At 38.3% G+C, this 23,078-nt stretch overlaps 1 protein-coding gene across 1 annotated transcript in view; it reads right to left on the bottom strand.

The window, feature by feature from the left end:
* The window catches only part of kif23 (kinesin family member 23), a gene marked incomplete in the record, with an annotated part of 69,986 nt that overhangs the window by 35,395 nt on the left and 11,513 nt on the right, over window positions 1-23,078 (bottom strand).

The following is a 23,078-nucleotide window of genomic DNA, read 5'->3' as shown; positions in this document are numbered from 1 at the left end:
ATACTCGGGGTTCTCCCCAAAGAATTCCCTGTTTAATAACAACATTTATACTCGGGGTTCTCCCCAAAGAATTCCCTGTTTAATAACAACATTTATACTTGGGGTTCTCCCCAAAGAATTCCCTGTTTTATAACAACATTTATACACGAGGTTCTCCCCAAAGAATTCCCTGTTTAATAACAACATTTATTACTCAGGGTTCTCCCCAAAGAATTCCCTGTTTAATAACAACATTTATACTCGGGGTTCTCCCCAAAGAATTCCCTGTTTAATAACAACATTTATACTCGGGGTTCTCCCCAAAGAATTCCCTGTTTAATAACAACATTTATACTCGGGGTTCTCCCCAAAGAATTCCCTGTTTTATAACAACATTTATACACGGGGTTCTCCCCAAAGAATTCCCTGTTTAATAACAACATTTACACTCGGGGTTCTCCCCAAAGAATTCCCTGTTTAATAACAACATTTACACTCGGGGTTCTCCCCAAAGAATTCCCTGTTTAATAACAACATTTATACTCGGGGTTCTCCCCAAAGAATTCCCTGTTTAATAACAACATTTATACTCGGGGTTCTCCCCAAAGAATTCCCTGTTTTATAACAACATTTATACACGGGGTTCTCCCCAAAGAATTCCCTGTTTAATAACAACATTTACACTCGGGGTTCTCCCCAAAGAATTCCCTGTTTAATAACAACATTTACACTCGGGGTTCTCCCCAAAGAATTCCCTGTTTAATAACAACATTTATACTCGGGGTTCTCCCCAAAGAATTCCCTGTTTAATAACAACATTTATACTCGGGGTTCTCCCCAAAGAATTCCCTGTTTAATAACAACATTTATACTCGGGGTTCTCCCCAAAGAATTCCCTGTTTAATAACAACATTTATACTCGGGGTTCTCCCCAAAGAATTCCCTGTTTAATAACAACATTTATACTCGGGGTTCTCCCCAAAGAATTCCCTGTTTAATAACAACATTTATACTCGGGGTTCTCCCCAAAGAATTCCCTGTTTAATAACAACATTTATACTCGGGGTTCTCCCCAAAGAATTCCCTGTTTAATAACAACATTTATACTCGGGGTTCTCCCCAAAGAATTCCCTGTTTAATAACAACATTTATACTCGGGGTTCTCCCCAAAGAATTCCCTGTTTAATAACAACATTTATACTCGGGGTTCTCCCCAAAGAATTCCCTGTTTAATAACAACATTTATACTCGGGGTTCTCCCCAAAGAATTCCCTGTTTAATAACAACATTTATACTCGGGGTTCTCCCCAAAGAATTCCCTGTTTAATAACAACATTTATACTCGGGGTTCTCCCCAAAGAATTCCCTGTTTAATAACAACATTTATACTCGGGGTTCTCCCCAAAGAATTCCCTGTTTAATAACAACATTTATACTCGGGGTTCTCCCCAAAGAATTCCCTGTTTAATAACAACATTTATACTCGGGGTTCTCCCCAAAGAATTCCCTGTTTAATAACAACATTTATACTCGGGGTTCTCCCCAAAGAATTCCCTGTTTAATAACAACATTTATACTCGGGGTTCTCCCCAAAGAATTCCCTGTTTAATAACAACATTTATACTCGGGGTTCTCCCCAAAGAATTCCCTGTTTAATAACAACATTTATACTCGGGGTTCTCCCCAAAGAATTCCCTGTTTAATAACAACATTTATACTCGGGGTTCTCCCCAAAGAATTCCCTGTTTAATAACAACATTTATACTCGGGGTTCTCCCCAAAGAATTCCCTGTTTAATAACAACATTTATACTCGGGGTTCTCCCCAAAGAATTCCCTGTTTAATAACAACATTTATACTCGGGGTTCTCCCCAAAGAATTCCCTGTTTAATAACAACATTTATACTCGGGGTTCTCCCCAAAGAATTCCCTGTTTAATAACAACATTTATACTCGGGGTTCTCCCCAAAGAATTCCCTGTTTAATAACAACATTTATACTCGGGGTTCTCCCCAAAGAATTCCCTGTTTAATAACAACATTTATACTCGGGGTTCTCCCCAAAGAATTCCCTGTTTAATAACAACATTTATACTCGGGGTTCTCCCCAAAGAATTCCCTGTTTAATAACAACATTTATACTCGGGGTTCTCCCCAAAGAATTCCCTGTTTAATAACAACATTTATACTCGGGGTTCTCCCCAAAGAATTCCCTGTTTAATAACAACATTTATACTCGGGGTTCTCCCCAAAGAATTCCCTGTTTAATAACAACATTTATACTCGGGGTTCTCCCCAAAGAATTCCCTGTTTAATAACAACATTTATACTCGGGGTTCTCCCCAAAGAATTCCCTGTTTAATAACAACATTTATACTCGGGGTTCTCCCCAAAGAATTCCCTGTTTAATAACAACATTTATACTCGGGGTTCTCCCCAAAGAATTCCCTGTTTAATAACAACATTTATACTCGGGGTTCTCCCCAAAGAATTCCCTGTTTAATAACAACATTTATACTCGGGGTTCTCCCCAAAGAATTCCCTGTTTAATAACAACATTTATACTCGGGGTTCTCCCCAAAGAATTCCCTGTTTAATAACAACATTTATACTCGGGGTTCTCCCCAAAGAATTCCCTGTTTAATAACAACATTTATACTCGGGGTTCTCCCCAAAGAATTCCCTGTTTAATAACAACATTTATACTCGGGGTTCTCCCCAAAGAATTCCCTGTTTAATAACAACATTTATACTCGGGGTTCTCCCCAAAGAATTCCCTGTTTAATAACAACATTTATACTCGGGGTTCTCCCCAAAGAATTCCCTGTTTAATAACAACATTTATACTCGGGGTTCTCCCCAAAGAATTCCCTGTTTAATAACATTTATACTCGGGGTTCTCCCCAAAGAATTCCCTGTTTAATAACAACATTTATACTCGGGGTTCTCCCCAAAGAATTCCCTGTTTAATAACAACATTTATACTCGGGGTTCTCCCCAAAGAATTCCCTGTTTAATAACAACATTTATACTCGGGGTTCTCCCCAAAGAATTCCCTGTTTAATAACAACATTTATACTCGGGGTTCTCCCCAAAGAATTCCCTGTTTAATAACAACATTTATACTCGGGGTTCTCCCCAAAGAATTCCCTGTTTAATAACAACATTTATACTCGGGGTTCTCCCCAAAGAATTCCCTGTTTAATAACAACATTTATACTCGGGGTTCTCCCCAAAGAATTCCCTGTTTAATAACAACATTTATACTCGGGGTTCTCCCCAAAGAATTCCCTGTTTAATAACAACATTTATACTCGGGGTTCTCCCCAAAGAATTCCCTGTTTAATAACAACATTTATACTCGGGGTTCTCCCCAAAGAATTCCCTGTTTAATAACAACATTTATACTCGGGGTTCTCCCCAAAGAATTCCCTGTTTAATAACAACATTTATACTCGGGGTTCTCCCCAAAGAATTCCCTGTTTAATAACAACATTTATACTCGGGGTTCTCCCCAAAGAATTCCCTGTTTAATAACAACATTTATACTCGGGGTTCTCCCCAAAGAATTCCCTGTTTAATAACAACATTTATACTCGGGGTTCTCCCCAAAGAATTCCCTGTTTAATAACAACATTTATACTCGGGGTTCTCCCCAAAGAATTCCCTGTTTAATAACAACATTTATACTCGGGGTTCTCCCCAAAGAATTCCCTGTTTAATAACAACATTTATACTCGGGGTTCTCCCCAAAGAATTCCCTGTTTAATAACAACATTTATACTCGGGGTTCTCCCCAAAGAATTCCCTGTTTAATAACAACATTTATACTCGGGGTTCTCCCCAAAGAATTCCCTGTTTAATAACAACATTTATACTCGGGGTTCTCCCCAAAGAATTCCCTGTTTAATAACAACATTTATACTCGGGGTTCTCCCCAAAGAATTCCCTGTTTAATAACAACATTTATACTCGGGGTTCTCCCCAAAGAATTCCCTGTTTAATAACAACATTTATACTCGGGGTTCTCCCCAAAGAATTCCCTGTTTAATAACAACATTTATACTCGGGGTTCTCCCCAAAGAATTCCCTGTTTAATAACAACATTTATACTCGGGGTTCTCCCCAAAGAATTCCCTGTTTAATAACAACATTTATACTCGGGGTTCTCCCCAAAGAATTCCCTGTTTAATAACAACATTTATACTCGGGGTTCTCCCCAAAGAATTCCCTGTTTAATAACAACATTTATACTCGGGGTTCTCCCCAAAGAATTCCCTGTTTAATAACAACATTTATACTCGGGGTTCTCCCCAAAGAATTCCCTGTTTAATAACAACATTTATACTCGGGGTTCTCCCCAAAGAATTCCCTGTTTAATAACAACATTTATACTCGGGGTTCTCCCCAAAGAATTCCCTGTTTAATAACAACATTTATACTCGGGGTTCTCCCCAAAGAATTCCCTGTTTAATAACAACATTTATACTCGGGGTTCTCCCCAAAGAATTCCCTGTTTAATAACAACATTTATACTCGGGGTTCTCCCCAAAGAATTCCCTGTTTAATAACAACATTTATACTCGGGGTTCTCCCCAAAGAATTCCCTGTTTAATAACAACATTTATACTCGGGGTTCTCCCCAAAGAATTCCCTGTTTAATAACAACATTTATACTCGGGGTTCTCCCCAAAGAATTCCCTGTTTAATAACAACATTTATACTCGGGGTTCTCCCCAAAGAATTCCCTGTTTAATAACAACATTTATACTCGGGGTTCTCCCCAAAGAATTCCCTGTTTAATAACAACATTTATACTCGGGGTTCTCCCCAAAGAATTCCCTGTTTAATAACAACATTTATACTCGGGGTTCTCCCCAAAGAATTCCCTGTTTAATAACAACATTTATACTCGGGGTTCTCCCCAAAGAATTCCCTGTTTAATAACAACATTTATACTCGGGGTTCTCCCCAAAGAATTCCCTGTTTAATAACAACATTTATACTCGGGGTTCTCCCCAAAGAATTCCCTGTTTAATAACAACATTTATACTCGGGGTTCTCCCCAAAGAATTCCCTGTTTAATAACAACATTTATACTCGGGGTTCTCCCCAAAGAATTCCCTGTTTAATAACAACATTTATACTCGGGGTTCTCCCCAAAGAATTCCCTGTTTAATAACAACATTTATACTCGGGGTTCTCCCCAAAGAATTCCCTGTTTAATAACAACATTTATACTCGGGGTTCTCCCCAAAGAATTCCCTGTTTAATAACAACATTTATACTCGGGGTTCTCCCCAAAGAATTCCCTGTTTAATAACAACATTTATACTCGGGGTTCTCCCCAAAGAATTCCCTGTTTAATAACAACATTTATACTCGGGGTTCTCCCCAAAGAATTCCCTGTTTAATAACAACATTTATACTCGGGGTTCTCCCCAAAGAATTCCCTGTTTAATAACAACATTTATACTCGGGGTTCTCCCCAAAGAATTCCCTGTTTAATAACAACATTTATACTCGGGGTTCTCCCCAAAGAATTCCCTGTTTAATAACAACATTTATACTCGGGGTTCTCCCCAAAGAATTCCCTGTTTAATAACAACATTTATACTCGGGGTTCTCCCCAAAGAATTCCCTGTTTAATAACAACATTTATACTCGGGGTTCTCCCCAAAGAATTCCCTGTTTAATAACAACATTTATACTCGGGGTTCTCCCCAAAGAATTCCCTGTTTTATAACAACATTTATACACGAGGTTCTCCCCAAAGAATTCCCTGTTTAATAACAACATTTATTACTCGGGGTTCTCCCCAAAGAATTCCCTGTTTAATAACAACATTTATACTCGGGGTTCTCCCCAAAGAATTCCCTGTTTAATAACAACATTTATACTCGGGGTTCTCCCCAAAGAATTCCCTGTTTAATAACAACATTTATACTCGGGGTTCTCCCCAAAGAATTCCCTGTTTAATAACAACATTTATACTCGGGGTTCTCCCCAAAGAATTCCCTGTTTAATAACAACATTTATACTCGGGGTTCTCCCCAAAGAATTCCCTGTTTAATAACAACATTTATACTCGGGGTTCTCCCCAAAGAATTCCCTGTTTAATAACAACATTTATACTCGGGGTTCTCCCCAAAGAATTCCCTGTTTTATAACAACATTTATACACGAGGTTCTCCCCAAAGAATTCCCTGTTTAATAACAACATTTATTACTCGGGGTTCTCCCCAAAGAATTCCCTGTTTAATAACAACATTTATACTCGGGGTTCTCCCCAAAGAATTCCCTGTTTAATAACAACATTTATACTCGGGGTTCTCCCCAAAGAATTCCCTGTTTAATAACAACATTTATACTCGGGGTTCTCCCCAAAGAATTCCCTGTTTAATAACAACATTTATACTCGGGGTTCTCCCCAAAGAATTCCCTGTTTAATAACAACATTTATACTCGGGGTTCTCCCCAAAGAATTCCCTGTTTAATAACAACATTTATACTCGGGGTTCTCCCCAAAGAATTCCCTGTTTAATAACAACATTTATACTCGGGGTTCTCCCCAAAGAATTCCCTGTTTAATAACAACATTTATACTCGGGGTTCTCCCCAAAGAATTCCCTGTTTAATAACAACATTTATACTCGGGGTTCTCCCCAAAGAATTCCCTGTTTAATAACAACATTTATACTCGGGGTTCTCCCCAAAGAATTCCCTGTTTAATAACAACATTTATACTCGGGGTTCTCCCCAAAGAATTCCCTGTTTAATAACAACATTTATACTCGGGGTTCTCCCCAAAGAATTCCCTGTTTAATAACAACATTTATACTCGGGGTTCTCCCCAAAGAATTCCCTGTTTAATAACAACATTTATACTCGGGGTTCTCCCCAAAGAATTCCCTGTTTTATAACAACATTTATACACGAGGTTCTCCCCAAAGAATTCCCTGTTTAATAACAACATTTATTACTCGGGGTTCTCCCCAAAGAATTCCCTGTTTAATAACAACATTTATACTCGGGGTTCTCCCCAAAGAATTCCCTGTTTAATAACAACATTTATACTCGGGGTTCTCCCCAAAGAATTCCCTGTTTAATAACAACATTTATACTCGGGGTTCTCCCCAAAGAATTCCCTGTTTAATAACAACATTTATACTCGGGGTTCTCCCCAAAGAATTCCCTGTTTAATAACAACATTTATACTCGGGGTTCTCCCCAAAGAATTCCCTGTTTAATAACAACATTTATACTCGGGGTTCTCCCCAAAGAATTCCCTGTTTAATAACAACATTTATACTCGGGGTTCTCCCCAAAGAATTCCCTGTTTTAATAACAACATTTATACTCGGGGTTCTCCCCAAAGAATTCCCTGTTTAATAACAACATTTATACTCGGGGTTCTCCCCAAAGAATTCCCTGTTTAATAACAACATTTATACTCGGGGTTCTCCCCAAAGAATTCCCTGTTTAATAACAACATTTATACTCGGGGTTCTCCCCAAAGAATTCCCTGTTTAATAACAACATTTATACTCGGGGTTCTCCCCAAAGAATTCCCTGTTTAATAACAACATTTATACTCGGGGTTCTCCCCAAAGAATTCCCTGTTTAATAACAACATTTATACTCGGGGTTCTCCCCAAAGAATTCCCTGTTTAATAACAACATTTATACTCGGGGTTCTCCCCAAAGAATTCCCTGTTTAATAACAACATTTATACTCGGGGTTCTCCCCAAAGAATTCCCTGTTTAATAACAACATTTATACTCGGGGTTCTCCCCAAAGAATTCCCTGTTTAATAACAACATTTATACTCGGGGTTCTCCCCAAAGAATTCCCTGTTTAATAACAACATTTATACTCGGGGTTCTCCCCAAAGAATTCCCTGTTTAATAACAACATTTATACTCGGGGTTCTCCCCAAAGAATTCCCTGTTTAATAACAACATTTATACTCGGGGTTCTCCCCAAAGAATTCCCTGTTTAATAACAACATTTATACTCGGGGTTCTCCCCAAAGAATTCCCTGTTTAATAACAACATTTATACTCGGGGTTCTCCCCAAAGAATTCCCTGTTTAATAACAACATTTATACTCGGGGTTCTCCCCAAAGAATTCCCTGTTTAATAACAACATTTATACTCGGGGTTCTCCCCAAAGAATTCCCTGTTTAATAACAACATTTATACTCGGGGTTCTCCCCAAAGAATTCCCTGTTTTATAACAACATTTATACACGAGGTTCTCCCCAAAGAATTCCCTGTTTAATAACAACATTTATTACTCGGGGTTCTCCCCAAAGAATTCCCTGTTTAATAACAACATTTATACTCGGGGTTCTCCCCAAAGAATTCCCTGTTTAATAACATTTATACTCGGGGTTCTCCCCAAAGAATTCCCTGTTTAATAACAACATTTATACTCGGGGTTCTCCCCAAAGAATTCCCTGTTTTATAACAACATTTACACACGGGGTTCTCCCCAAAGAATTCCCTGTTTAATAACAACATTTACACTCGGGGTTCTCCCCAAAGAATTCCCTGTTTAATAACAACATTTACACTCGGGGTTCTCCCCAAAGAATTCCCTGTTTAATAACAACATTTATACTCGGGGTTCTCCCCAAAGAATTCCCTGTTTAATAACAACATTTATACTCGGGGTTCTCCCCAAAGAATTCCCTGTTTAATAACAACATTTATACTCGGGGTTCTCCCCAAAGAATTCCCTGTTTAATAACAACATTTATACTCGGGGTTCTCCCCAAAGAATTCCCTGTTTAATAACAACATTTATACTCGGGGTTCTCCCCAAAGAATTCCCTGTTTAATAACAACATTTATACTCGGGGTTCTCCCCAAAGAATTCCCTGTTTAATAACAACATTTATACTCGGGGTTCTCCCCAAAGAATTCCCTGTTTAATAACAACATTTATACTCGGGGTTCTCCCCAAAGAATTCCCTGTTTAATAACAACATTTATACTCGGGGTTCTCCCCAAAGAATTCCCTGTTTAATAACAACATTTATACTCGGGGTTCTCCCCAAAGAATTCCCTGTTTAATAACAACATTTATACTCGGGGTTCTCCCCAAAGAATTCCCTGTTTAATAACAACATTTATACTCGGGGTTCTCCCCAAAGAATTCCCTGTTTAATAACAACATTTATACTCGGGGTTCTCCCCAAAGAATTCCCTGTTTAATAACAACATTTATACTCGGGGTTCTCCCCAAAGAATTCCCTGTTTAATAACAACATTTATACTCGGGGTTCTCCCCAAAGAATTCCCTGTTTAATAACAACATTTATACTCGGGGTTCTCCCCAAAGAATTCCCTGTTTAATAACAACATTTATACTCGGGGTTCTCCCCAAAGAATTCCCTGTTTAATAACAACATTTATACTCGGGGTTCTCCCCAAAGAATTCCCTGTTTAATAACAACATTTATACTCGGGGTTCTCCCCAAAGAATTCCCTGTTTAATAACAACATTTATACTCGGGGTTCTCCCCAAAGAATTCCCTGTTTAATAACAACATTTATACTCGGGGTTCTCCCCAAAGAATTCCCTGTTTAATAACAACATTTATACTCGGGGTTCTCCCCAAAGAATTCCCTGTTTAATAACAACATTTATACTCGGGGTTCTCCCCAAAGAATTCCCTGTTTAATAACAACATTTATACTCGGGGTTCTCCCCAAAGAATTCCCTGTTTAATAACAACATTTATACTCGGGGTTCTCCCCAAAGAATTCCCTGTTTAATAACAACATTTATACTCGGGGTTCTCCCCAAAGAATTCCCTGTTTAATAACAACATTTATACTCGGGGTTCTCCCCAAAGAATTCCCTGTTTAATAACAACATTTATACTCGGGGTTCTCCCCAAAGAATTCCCTGTTTAATAACAACATTTATACTCGGGGTTCTCCCCAAAGAATTCCCTGTTTAATAACAACATTTATACTCGGGGTTCTCCCCAAAGAATTCCCTGTTTAATAACAACATTTATACTCGGGGTTCTCCCCAAAGAATTCCCTGTTTAATAACAACATTTATACTCGGGGTTCTCCCCAAAGAATTCCCTGTTTAATAACAACATTTATACTCGGGGTTCTCCCCAAAGAATTCCCTGTTTAATAACAACATTTATACTCGGGGTTCTCCCCAAAGAATTCCCTGTTTAATAACAACATTTATACTCGGGGTTCTCCCCAAAGAATTCCCTGTTTAATAACAACATTTATACTCGGGGTTCTCCCCAAAGAATTCCCTGTTTAATAACAACATTTATACTCGGGGTTCTCCCCAAAGAATTCCCTGTTTAATAACAACATTTATACTCGGGGTTCTCCCCAAAGAATTCCCTGTTTAATAACAACATTTATACTCGGGGTTCTCCCCAAAGAATTCCCTGTTTAATAACAACATTTATACTCGGGGTTCTCCCCAAAGAATTCCCTGTTTAATAACAACATTTATACTCGGGGTTCTCCCCAAAGAATTCCCTGTTTAATAACAACATTTATACTCGGGGTTCTCCCCAAAGAATTCCCTGTTTAATAACAACATTTATACTCGGGGTTCTCCCCAAAGAATTCCCTGTTTAATAACAACATTTATACTCGGGGTTCTCCCCAAAGAATTCCCTGTTTAATAACAACATTTATACTCGGGGTTCTCCCCAAAGAATTCCCTGTTTAATAACAACATTTATACTCGGGGTTCTCCCCAAAGAATTCCCTGTTTAATAACAACATTTATACTCGGGGTTCTCCCCAAAGAATTCCCTGTTTAATAACAACATTTATACTCGGGGTTCTCCCCAAAGAATTCCCTGTTTAATAACAACATTTATACTCGGGGTTCTCCCCAAAGAATTCCCTGTTTAATAACAACATTTATACTCGGGGTTCTCCCCAAAGAATTCCCTGTTTAATAACAACATTTATACTCGGGGTTCTCCCCAAAGAATTCCCTGTTTAATAACAACATTTATACTCGGGGTTCTCCCCAAAGAATTCCCTGTTTAATAACAACATTTATACTCGGGGTTCTCCCCAAAGAATTCCCTGTTTAATAACAACATTTATACTCGGGGTTCTCCCCAAAGAATTCCCTGTTTAATAACAACATTTATACTCGGGGTTCTCCCCAAAGAATTCCCTGTTTAATAACAACATTTATACTCGGGGTTCTCCCCAAAGAATTCCCTGTTTAATAACAACATTTATACTCGGGGTTCTCCCCAAAGAATTCCCTGTTTAATAACAACATTTATACTCGGGGTTCTCCCCAAAGAATTCCCTGTTTAATAACAACATTTATACTCGGGGTTCTCCCCAAAGAATTCCCTGTTTAATAACAACATTTATACTCGGGGTTCTCCCCAAAGAATTCCCTGTTTAATAACAACATTTATACTCGGGGTTCTCCCCAAAGAATTCCCTGTTTAATAACAACATTTATACTCGGGGTTCTCCCCAAAGAATTCCCTGTTTAATAACAACATTTATACTCGGGGTTCTCCCCAAAGAATTCCCTGTTTAATAACAACATTTATACTCGGGGTTCTCCCCAAAGAATTCCCTGTTTAATAACAACATTTATACTCGGGGTTCTCCCCAAAGAATTCCCTGTTTAATAACAACATTTATACTCGGGGTTCTCCCCAAAGAATTCCCTGTTTAATAACAACATTTATACTCGGGGTTCTCCCCAAAGAATTCCCTGTTTAATAACAACATTTATACTCGGGGTTCTCCCCAAAGAATTCCCTGTTTAATAACAACATTTATACTCGGGGTTCTCCCCAAAGAATTCCCTGTTTAATAACAACATTTATACTCGGGGTTCTCCCCAAAGAATTCCCTGTTTAATAACAACATTTATACTCGGGGTTCTCCCCAAAGAATTCCCTGTTTAATAACAACATTTATACTCGGGGTTCTCCCCAAAGAATTCCCTGTTTAATAACAACATTTATACTCGGGGTTCTCCCCAAAGAATTCCCTGTTTAATAACAACATTTATACTCGGGGTTCTCCCCAAAGAATTCCCTGTTTAATAACAACATTTATACTCGGGGTTCTCCCCAAAGAATTCCCTGTTTAATAACAACATTTATACTCGGGGTTCTCCCCAAAGAATTCCCTGTTTAATAACAACATTTATACTCGGGGTTCTCCCCAAAGAATTCCCTGTTTAATAACAACATTTATACTCGGGGTTCTCCCCAAAGAATTCCCTGTTTAATAACAACATTTATACTCGGGGTTCTCCCCAAAGAATTCCCTGTTTAATAACAACATTTATACTCGGGGTTCTCCCCAAAGAATTCCCTGTTTAATAACAACATTTATACTCGGGGTTCTCCCCAAAGAATTCCCTGTTTAATAACAACATTTATACTCGGGGTTCTCCCCAAAGAATTCCCTGTTTAATAACAACATTTATACTCGGGGTTCTCCCCAAAGAATTCCCTGTTTAATAACAACATTTATACTCGGGGTTCTCCCCAAAGAATTCCCTGTTTAATAACAACATTTATACTCGGGGTTCTCCCCAAAGAATTCCCTGTTTAATAACAACATTTATACTCGGGGTTCTCCCCAAAGAATTCCCTGTTTAATAACAACATTTATACTCGGGGTTCTCCCCAAAGAATTCCCTGTTTAATAACAACATTTATACTCGGGGTTCTCCCCAAAGAATTCCCTGTTTAATAACAACATTTATACTCGGGGTTCTCCCCAAAGAATTCCCTGTTTAATAACAACATTTATACTCGGGGTTCTCCCCAAAGAATTCCCTGTTTAATAACAACATTTATACTCGGGGTTCTCCCCAAAGAATTCCCTGTTTTATAACAACATTTATACACGAGGTTCTCCCCAAAGAATTCCCTGTTTAATAACAACATTTATTACTCGGGGTTCTCCCCAAAGAATTCCCTGTTTAATAACAACATTTATACTCGGGGTTCTCCCCAAAGAATTCCCTGTTTAATAACAACATTTATACTCGGGGTTCTCCCCAAAGAATTCCCTGTTTAATAACAACATTTATACTCGGGGTTCTCCCCAAAGAATTCCCTGTTTAATAACAACATTTATACTCGGGGTTCTCCCCAAAGAATTCCCTGTTTTATAACAACATTTATACACGAGGTTCTCCCCAAAGAATTCCCTGTTTAATAACAACATTTATTACTCGGGGTTCTCCCCAAAGAATTCCCTGTTTAATAACAACATTTATACTCGGGGTTCTCCCCAAAGAATTCCCTGTTTAATAACAACATTTATACTCGGGGTTCTCCCCAAAGAATTCCCTGTTTAATAACAACATTTATACTCGGGGTTCTCCCCAAAGAATTCCCTGTTTAATAACAACATTTATACTCGGGGTTCTCCCCAAAGAATTCCCTGTTTAATAACAACATTTATACTCGGGGTTCTCCCCAAAGAATTCCCTGTTTAATAACAACATTTATACTCGGGGTTCTCCCCAAAGAATTCCCTGTTTAATAACAACATTTATACTCGGGGTTCTCCCCAAAGAATTCCCTGTTTAATAACAACATTTATACTCGGGGTTCTCCCCAAAGAATTCCCTGTTTAATAACAACATTTATACTCGGGGTTCTCCCCAAAGAATTCCCTGTTTAATAACAACATTTATACTCGGGGTTCTCCCCAAAGAATTCCCTGTTTAATAACAACATTTATACTCGGGGTTCTCCCCAAAGAATTCCCTGTTTTATAACAACATTTATACACGAGGTTCTCCCCAAAGAATTCCCTGTTTAATAACAACATTTATTACTCGGGGTTCTCCCCAAAGAATTCCCTGTTTAATAACAACATTTATACTCGGGGTTCTCCCCAAAGAATTCCCTGTTTAATAACAACATTTATACTCGGGGTTCTCCCCAAAGAATTCCCTGTTTAATAACAACATTTATACTCGGGGTTCTCCCCAAAGAATTCCCTGTTTAATAACAACATTTATACTCGGGGTTCTCCCCAAAGAATTCCCTGTTTAATAACAACATTTATACTCGGGGTTCTCCCCAAAGAATTCCCTGTTTAATAACAACATTTATACTCGGGGTTCTCCCCAAAGAATTCCCTGTTTAATAACAACATTTATACTCGGGGTTCTCCCCAAAGAATTCCCTGTTTAATAACAACATTTATACTCGGGGTTCTCCCCAAAGAATTCCCTGTTTAATAACAACATTTATACTCGGGGTTCTCCCCAAAGAATTCCCTGTTTAATAACAACATTTATACTCGGGGTTCTCCCCAAAGAATTCCCTGTTTAATAACAACATTTATACTCGGGGTTCTCCCCAAAGAATTCCCTGTTTAATAACAACATTTATACTCGGGGTTCTCCCCAAAGAATTCCCTGTTTAATAACAACATTTATACTCGGGGTTCTCCCCAAAGAATTCCCTGTTTAATAACAACATTTATACTCGGGGTTCTCCCCAAAGAATTCCCTGTTTAATAACAACATTTATACTCGGGGTTCTCCCCAAAGAATTCCCTGTTTAATAACAACATTTATACTCGGGGTTCTCCCCAAAGAATTCCCTGTTTAATAACAACATTTATACTCGGGGTTCTCCCCAAAGAATTCCCTGTTTAATAACAACATTTATACTCGGGGTTCTCCCCAAAGAATTCCCTGTTTAATAACAACATTTATACTCGGGGTTCTCCCCAAAGAATTCCCTGTTTAATAACAACATTTATACTCGGGGTTCTCCCCAAAGAATTCCCTGTTTAATAACAACATTTATACTCGGGGTTCTCCCCAAAGAATTCCCTGTTTAATAACAACATTTATACTCGGGGTTCTCCCCAAAGAATTCCCTGTTTAATAACAACATTTATACTCGGGGTTCTCCCCAAAGAATTCCCTGTTTAATAACAACATTTATACTCGGGGTTCTCCCCAAAGAATTCCCTGTTTAATAACAACATTTATACTCGGGGTTCTCCCCAAAGAATTCCCTGTTTAATAACAACATTTATACTCGGGGTTCTCCCCAAAGAATTCCCTGTTTAATAACAACATTTATACTCGGGGTTCTCCCCAAAGAATTCCCTGTTTAATAACAACATTTATACTCGGGGTTCTCCCCAAAGAATTCCCTGTTTAATAACAACATTTATACTCGGGGTTCTCCCCAAAGAATTCCCTGTTTAATAACAACATTTATACTCGGGGTTCTCCCCAAAGAATTCCCTGTTTTATAACAACATTTATACACGAGGTTCTCCCCAAAGAATTCCCTGTTTAATAACAACATTTATTACTCAGGGTTCTCCCCAAAGAATTCCCTGTTTAATAACAACATTTATACTCGGGGTTCTCCCCAAAGAATTCCCTGTTTAATAACATTTATACTCGGGGTTCTCCCCAAAGAATTCCCTGTTTAATAACAACATTTATACTCGGGGTTCTCCCCAAAGAATTCCCTGTTTTATAACAACATTTATACACGGGGTTCTCCCCAAAGAATTCCCTGTTTAATAACAACATTTACACTCGGGGTTCTCCCCAAAGAATTCCCTGTTTAATAACAACATTTACACTCGGGGTTCTCCCCAAAGAATTCCCTGTTTAATAACAACATTTATACTCGGGGTTCTCCCCAAAGAATTCCCTGTTTAATAACAACATTTATACTCGGGGTTCTCCCCAAAGAATTCCCTGTTTTATAACAACATTTATACACGGGGTTCTCCCCAAAGAATTCCCTGTTTAATAACAACATTTACACTCGGGGTTCTCCCCAAAGAATTCCCTGTTTAATAACAACATTTACACTCGGGGTTCTCCCCAAAGAATTCCCTGTTTAATAACAACATTTATACTCGGGGTTCTCCCCAAAGAATTCCCTGTTTAATAACAACATTTATACTCGGGGTTCTCCCCAAAGAATTCCCTGTTTAATAACAACATTTATACTCGGGGTTCTCCCCAAAGAATTCCCTGTTTAATAACAACATTTATACTCGGGGTTCTCCCCAAAGAATTCCCTGTTTAATAACAACATTTATACTCGGGGTTCTCCCCAAAGAATTCCCTGTTTAATAACAACATTTATACTCGGGGTTCTCCCCAAAGAATTCCCTGTTTAATAACAACATTTATACTCGGGGTTCTCCCCAAAGAATTCCCTGTTTAATAACAACATTTATACTCGGGGTTCTCCCCAAAGAATTCCCTGTTTAATAACAACATTTATACTCGGGGTTCTCCCCAAAGAATTCCCTGTTTAATAACAACATTTATACTCGGGGTTCTCCCCAAAGAATTCCCTGTTTAATAACAACATTTATACTCGGGGTTCTCCCCAAAGAATTCCCTGTTTAATAACAACATTTATACTCGGGGTTCTCCCCAAAGAATTCCCTGTTTAATAACAACATTTATACTCGGGGTTCTCCCCAAAGAATTCCCTGTTTAATAACAACATTTATACTCGGGGTTCTCCCCAAAGAATTCCCTGTTTAATAACAACATTTATACTCGGGGTTCTCCCCAAAGAATTCCCTGTTTAATAACAACATTTATACTCGGGGTTCTCCCCAAAGAATTCCCTGTTTAATAACAACATTTATACTCGGGGTTCTCCCCAAAGAATTCCCTGTTTAATAACAACATTTATACTCGGGGTTCTCCCCAAAGAATTCCCTGTTTAATAACAACATTTATACTCGGGGTTCTCCCCAAAGAATTCCCTGTTTAATAACAACATTTATACTCGGGGTTCTCCCCAAAGAATTCCCTGTTTAATAACAACATTTATACTCGGGGTTCTCCCCAAAGAATTCCCTGTTTAATAACAACATTTATACTCGGGGTTCTCCCCAAAGAATTCCCTGTTTAATAACAACATTTATACTCGGGGTTCTCCCCAAAGAATTCCCTGTTTAATAACAACATTTATACTCGGGGTTCTCCCCAAAGAATTCCCTGTTTAATAACAACATTTATACTCGGGGTTCTCCCCAAAGAATTCCCTGTTTAATAACAACATTTATACTCGGGGTTCTCCCCAAAGAATTCCCTGTTTAATAACAACATTTATACTCGGGGTTCTCCCCAAAGAATTCCCTGTTTAATAACAACATTTATACTCGGGGTTCTCCCCAAAGAATTCCCTGTTTTATAACAACATTTATACACGAGGTTCTCCCCAAAGAATTCCCTGTTTAATAACAACATTTATCACTCAGGGTTCTCCCCAAAGAATTCCCTGTTTAATAACAACATTTATACTCGGGGTTCTCCCCAAAGAATTCCCTGTTTAATAACAACATTTATACTCGGGGTTCTCCCCAAAGAATTCCCTGTTTAATAACAACATTTATACTCGGGGTTCTCCCCAAAGAATTCCCTGTTTAATAACAACATTTATACTCGGGGTTCTCCCCAAAGAATTCCCTGTTTAATAACAACATTTATACTCGGGGTTCTCCCCAAAGAATTCCCTGTTTAATAACAACATTTATACTCGGGGTTCTCCCCAAAGAATTCCCTGTTTAATAACAACATTTATACTCGGGGTTCTCCCCAAAGAATTCCCTGTTTAATAACAACATTTATACTCGGGGTTCTCCCCAAAGAATTCCCTGTTTAATAACAACATTTATACTCGGGGTTCTCCCCAAAGAATTCCCTGTTTAATAACAACATTTATACTCGGGGTTCTCCCCAAAGAATTCCCTGTTTAATAACAACATTTATACTCGGGGTTCTCCCCAAAGAATTCCCTGTTTAATAACAACATTTATACTCGGGGTTCTCCCCAAAGAATTCCCTGTTTAATAACAACATTTATACTCGGGGTTCTCCCCAAAGAATTCCCTGTTTAATAACAACATTTATACTCGGGGTTCTCCCCAAAGAATTCCCTGTTTAATAACAACATTTATACTCGGGGTTCTCCCCAAAGAATTCCCTGTTTAATAACAACATTTATACTCGGGGTTCTCCCCAAAGAATTCCCTGTTTAATAACAACATTTATACTCGGGGTTCTCCCCAAAGAATTCCCTGTTTAATAACAACATTTATACTCGGGGTTCTCCCCAAAGAATTCCCTGTTTAATAACAACATTTATACTCGGGGTTCTCCCCAAAGAATTCCCTGTTTAATAACAACATTTATACTCGGGGTTCTCCCCAAAGAATTCCCTGTTTAATAACAACATTTATACTCGGGGTTCTCCCCAAAGAATTCCCTGTTTAATAACAACATTTATACTCGGGGTTCTCCCCAAAGAATTCCCTGTTTAATAACAACATTTATACTCGGGGTTCTCCCCAAAGAATTCCCTGTTTAATAACAACATTTATACTCGGGGTTCTCCCCAAAGAATTCCCTGTTTAATAACAACATTTATACTCGGGGTTCTCCCCAAAGAATTCCCTGTTTAATAACAACATTTATACTCGGGGTTCTCCCCAAAGAATTCCCTGTTTAATAACAACATTTATACTCGGGGTTCTCCCCAAAGAATTCCCTGTTTAATAACAACATTTATACTCGGGGTTCTCCCCAAAGAATTCCCTGTTTAATAACAACATTTATACTCGGGGTTCTCCCCAAAGAATTCCCTGTTTAATAACAACATTTATACTCGGGGTTCTCCCCAAAGAATTCCCTGTTTAATAACAACATTTATACTCGGGGTTCTCCCCAAAGAATTCCCTGTTTAATAACAACATTTATACTCGGGGTTCTCCCCAAAGAATTCCCTGTTTAATAACAACATTTATACTCGGGGTTCTCCCCAAAGAATTCCCTGTTTAATAACAACATTTATACTCGGGGTTCTCCCCAAAGAATTCCCTGTTTAATAACAACATTTATACTCGGGGTTCTCCCCAAAGAATTCCCTGTTTAATAACAACATTTATACTCGGGGTTCTCCCCAAAGAATTCCCTGTTTAATAACAACATTTATACTCGGGGTTCTCCCCAAAGAATTCCCTGTTTAATAACAACATTTATACTCGGGGTTCTCCCCAAAGAATTCCCTGTTTAATAACAACATTTATACTCGGGGTTCTCCCCAAAGAATTCCCTGTTTAATAACAACATTTATACTCGGGGTTCTCCCCAAAGAATTCCCTGTTTAATAACAACATTTATACTCGGGGTTCTCCCCAAAGAATTCCCTGTTTAATAACAACATTTATACTCGGGGTTCTCCCCAAAGAATTCCCTGTTTAATAACAACATTTATACTCGGGGTTCTCCCCAAAGAATTCCCTGTTTAATAACAACATTTATACTCGGGGTTCTCCCCAAAGAATTCCCTGTTTTATAACAACATTTATACACGAGGTTCTCCCCAAAGAATTCCCTGTTTAATAACAACATTTATTACTCAGGGTTCTCCCCAAAGAATTCCCTGTTTAATAACAACATTTATACTCGGGGTTCTCCCCAAAGAATTCCCTGTTTAATAACATTTATACTCGGGGTTCTCCCCAAAGAATTCCCTGTTTAATAACAACATTTATACTCGGGGTTCTCCCCAAAGAATTCCCTGTTTTATAACAACATTTATACACGGGGTTCTCCCCAAAGAATTCCCTGTTTAATAACAACATTTACACTCGGGGTTCTCCCCAAAGAATTCCCTGTTTAATAACAACATTTACACTCGGGGTTCTCCCCAAAGAATTCCCTGTTTAATAACAACATTTACACTCGGGGTTCTCCCCAAAGAATTCCCTGTTTTATAACAACATTTATACACGGGGTTCTCCCCAAAGAATTCCCTGTTTTATAACAACATTTATACACGGGGTTCTCCCCAAAGAATTCCCTGTTTAATAACAACATTTACACTCGGGGTTCTCCCCAAAGAATTCCCTGTTTAATAACAACATTTACACTCGGGGTTCTCCCCAAAGAATTCCCTGTTTAATAACAACATTTATACTCGGGGTTCTCCCCAAAGAATTCCCTGTTTAATAACAACATTTATACTCGGGGTTCTCCCCAAAGAATTCCCTGTTTAATAACAACATTTATACTCGGGGTTCTCCCCAAAGAATTCCCTGTTTAATAACAACATTTATACTCGGGGTTCTCCCCAAAGAATTCCCTGTTTAATAACAACATTTATACTCGGGGTTCTCCCCAAAGAATTCCCTGTTTAATAACAACATTTATACTCGGGGTTCTCCCCAAAGAATTCCCTGTTTAATAACAACATTTATACTCGGGGTTCTCCCCAAAGAATTCCCTGTTTAATAACAACATTTATACTCGGGGTTCTCCCCAAAGAATTCCCTGTTTAATAACAACATTTATACTCGGGGTTCTCCCCAAAGAATTCCCTGTTTAATAACAACATTTATACTCGGGGTTCTCCCCAAAGAATTCCCTGTTTAATAACAACATTTATACTCGGGGTTCTCCCCAAAGAATTCCCTGTTTAATAACAACATTTATACTCGGGGTTCTCCCCAAAGAATTCCCTGTTTAATAACAACATTTATACTCGGGGTTCTCCCCAAAGAATTCCCTGTTTAATAACAACATTTATACTCGGGGTTCTCCCCAAAGAATTCCCTGTTTAATAACAACATTTATACTCGGGGTTCTCCCCAAAGAATTCCCTGTTTAATAACAACATTTATACTCGGGGTTCTCCCCAAAGAATTCCCTGTTTAATAACAACATTTATACTCGGGGTTCTCCCCAAAGAATTCCCTGTTTAATAACAACATTTATACTCGGGGTTCTCCCCAAAGAATTCCCTGTTTAATAACAACATTTATACTCGGGGTTCTCCCCAAAGAATTCCCTGTTTAATAACAACATTTATACTCGGGGTTCTCCCCAAAGAATTCCCTGTTTAATAACAACATTTATACTCGGGGTTCTCCCCAAAGAATTCCCTGTTTAATAACAACATTTATACTCGGGGTTCTCCCCAAAGAATTCCCTGTTTAATAACAACATTTATACTCGGGGTTCTCCCCAAAGAATTCCCTGTTTAATAACAACATTTATACTCGGGGTTCTCCCCAAAGAATTCCCTGTTTAATAACAACATTTATACTCGGGGTTCTCCCCAAAGAATTCCCTGTTTAATAACAACATTTATACTCGGGGTTCTCCCCAAAGAATTCCCTGTTTTATAACAACATTTATACACGAGGTTCTCCCCAAAGAATTCCCTGTTTAATAACAACATTTATTACTCAGGGTTCTCCCCAAAGAATTCCCTGTTTAATAACAACATTTATACTCGGGGTTCTCCCCAAAGAATTCCCTGTTTAATAACATTTATACTCGGGGTTCTCCCCAAAGAATTCCCTGTTTAATAACAACATTTATACTCGGGGTTCTCCCCAAAGAATTCCCTGTTTTATAACAACATTTATACACGGGGTTCTCCCCAAAGAATTCCCTGTTTAATAACAACATTTACACTCGGGGTTCTCCCCAAAGAATTCCCTGTTTAATAACAACATTTACACTCGGGGTTCTCCCCAAAGAATTCCCTGTTTAATAACAACATTTATACTCGGGGTTCTCCCCAAAGAATTCCCTGTTTAATAACAACATTTATACTCGGGGTTCTCCCCAAAGAATTCCCTGTTTTATAACAACATTTATACACGGGGTTCTCCCCAAAGAATTCCCTGTTTAATAACAACATTTACACTCGGGGTTCTCCCCAAAGAATTCCCTGTTTAATAACAACATTTACACTCGGGGTTCTCCCCAAAGAATTCCCTGTTTAATAACAACATTTATACTCGGGGTTCTCCCCAAAGAATTCCCTGTTTAATAACAACATTTATACTCGGGGTTCTCCCCAAAGAATTCCCTGTTTAATAACAACATTTATACTCGGGGTTCTCCCCAAAGAATTCCCTGTTTAATAACAACATTTATACTCGGGGTTCTCCCCAAAGAATTCCCTGTTTAATAACAACATTTATACTCGGGGTTCTCCCCAAAGAATTCCCTGTTTAATAACAACATTTATACTCGGGGTTCTCCCCAAAGAATTCCCTGTTTAATAACAACATTTATACTCGGGGTTCTCCCCAAAGAATTCCCTGTTTAATAACAACATTTATACTCGGGGTTCTCCCCAAAGAATTCCCTGTTTAATAACAACATTTATACTCGGGGTTCTCCCCAAAGAATTCCCTGTTTAATAACAACATTTATACTCGGGGTTCTCCCCAAAGAATTCCCTGTTTAATAACAACATTTATACTCGGGGTTCTCCCCAAAGAATTCCCTGTTTAATAACAACATTTATACTCGGGGTTCTCCCCAAAGAATTCCCTGTTTAATAACAACATTTATACTCGGGGTTCTCCCCAAAGAATTCCCTGTTTAATAACAACATTTATACTCGGGGTTCTCCCCAAAGAATTCCCTGTTTAATAACAACATTTATACTCGGGGTTCTCCCCAAAGAATTCCCTGTTTAATAACAACATTTATACTCGGGGTTCTCCCCAAAGAATTCCCTGTTTAATAACAACATTTATACTCGGGGTTCTCCCCAAAGAATTCCCTGTTTAATAACAACATTTATACTCGGGGTTCTCCCCAAAGAATTCCCTGTTTAATAACAACATTTATACTCGGGGTTCTCCCCAAAGAATTCCCTGTTTAATAACAACATTTATACTCGGGGTTCTCCCCAAAGAATTCCCTGTTTAATAACAACATTTATACTCGGGGTTCTCCCCAAAGAATTCCCTGTTTAATAACAACATTTATACTCGGGGTTCTCCCCAAAGAATTCCCTGTTTAATAACAACATTTATACTCGGGGTTCTCCCCAAAGAATTCCCTGTTTAATAACAACATTTATACTCGGGGTTCTCCCCAAAGAATTCCCTGTTTAATAACAACATTTATACTCGGGGTTCTCCCCAAAGAATTCCCTGTTTAATAACAACATTTATACTCGGGGTTCTCCCCAAAGAATTCCCTGTTTAATAACAACATTTATACTCGGGGTTCTCCCCAAAGAATTCCCTGTTTAATAACAACATTTATA

Source organism: Salvelinus alpinus, chromosome 9, assembly GCF_045679555.1.
Source record: "Salvelinus alpinus chromosome 9, SLU_Salpinus.1, whole genome shotgun sequence".
Taxonomy (NCBI): Eukaryota; Metazoa; Chordata; class Actinopteri; order Salmoniformes; family Salmonidae; genus Salvelinus; species Salvelinus alpinus.
The sequence above is the reverse complement of the archived record's forward strand: the minus strand, read 5'-3'. Positions and strand labels throughout refer to the sequence as shown.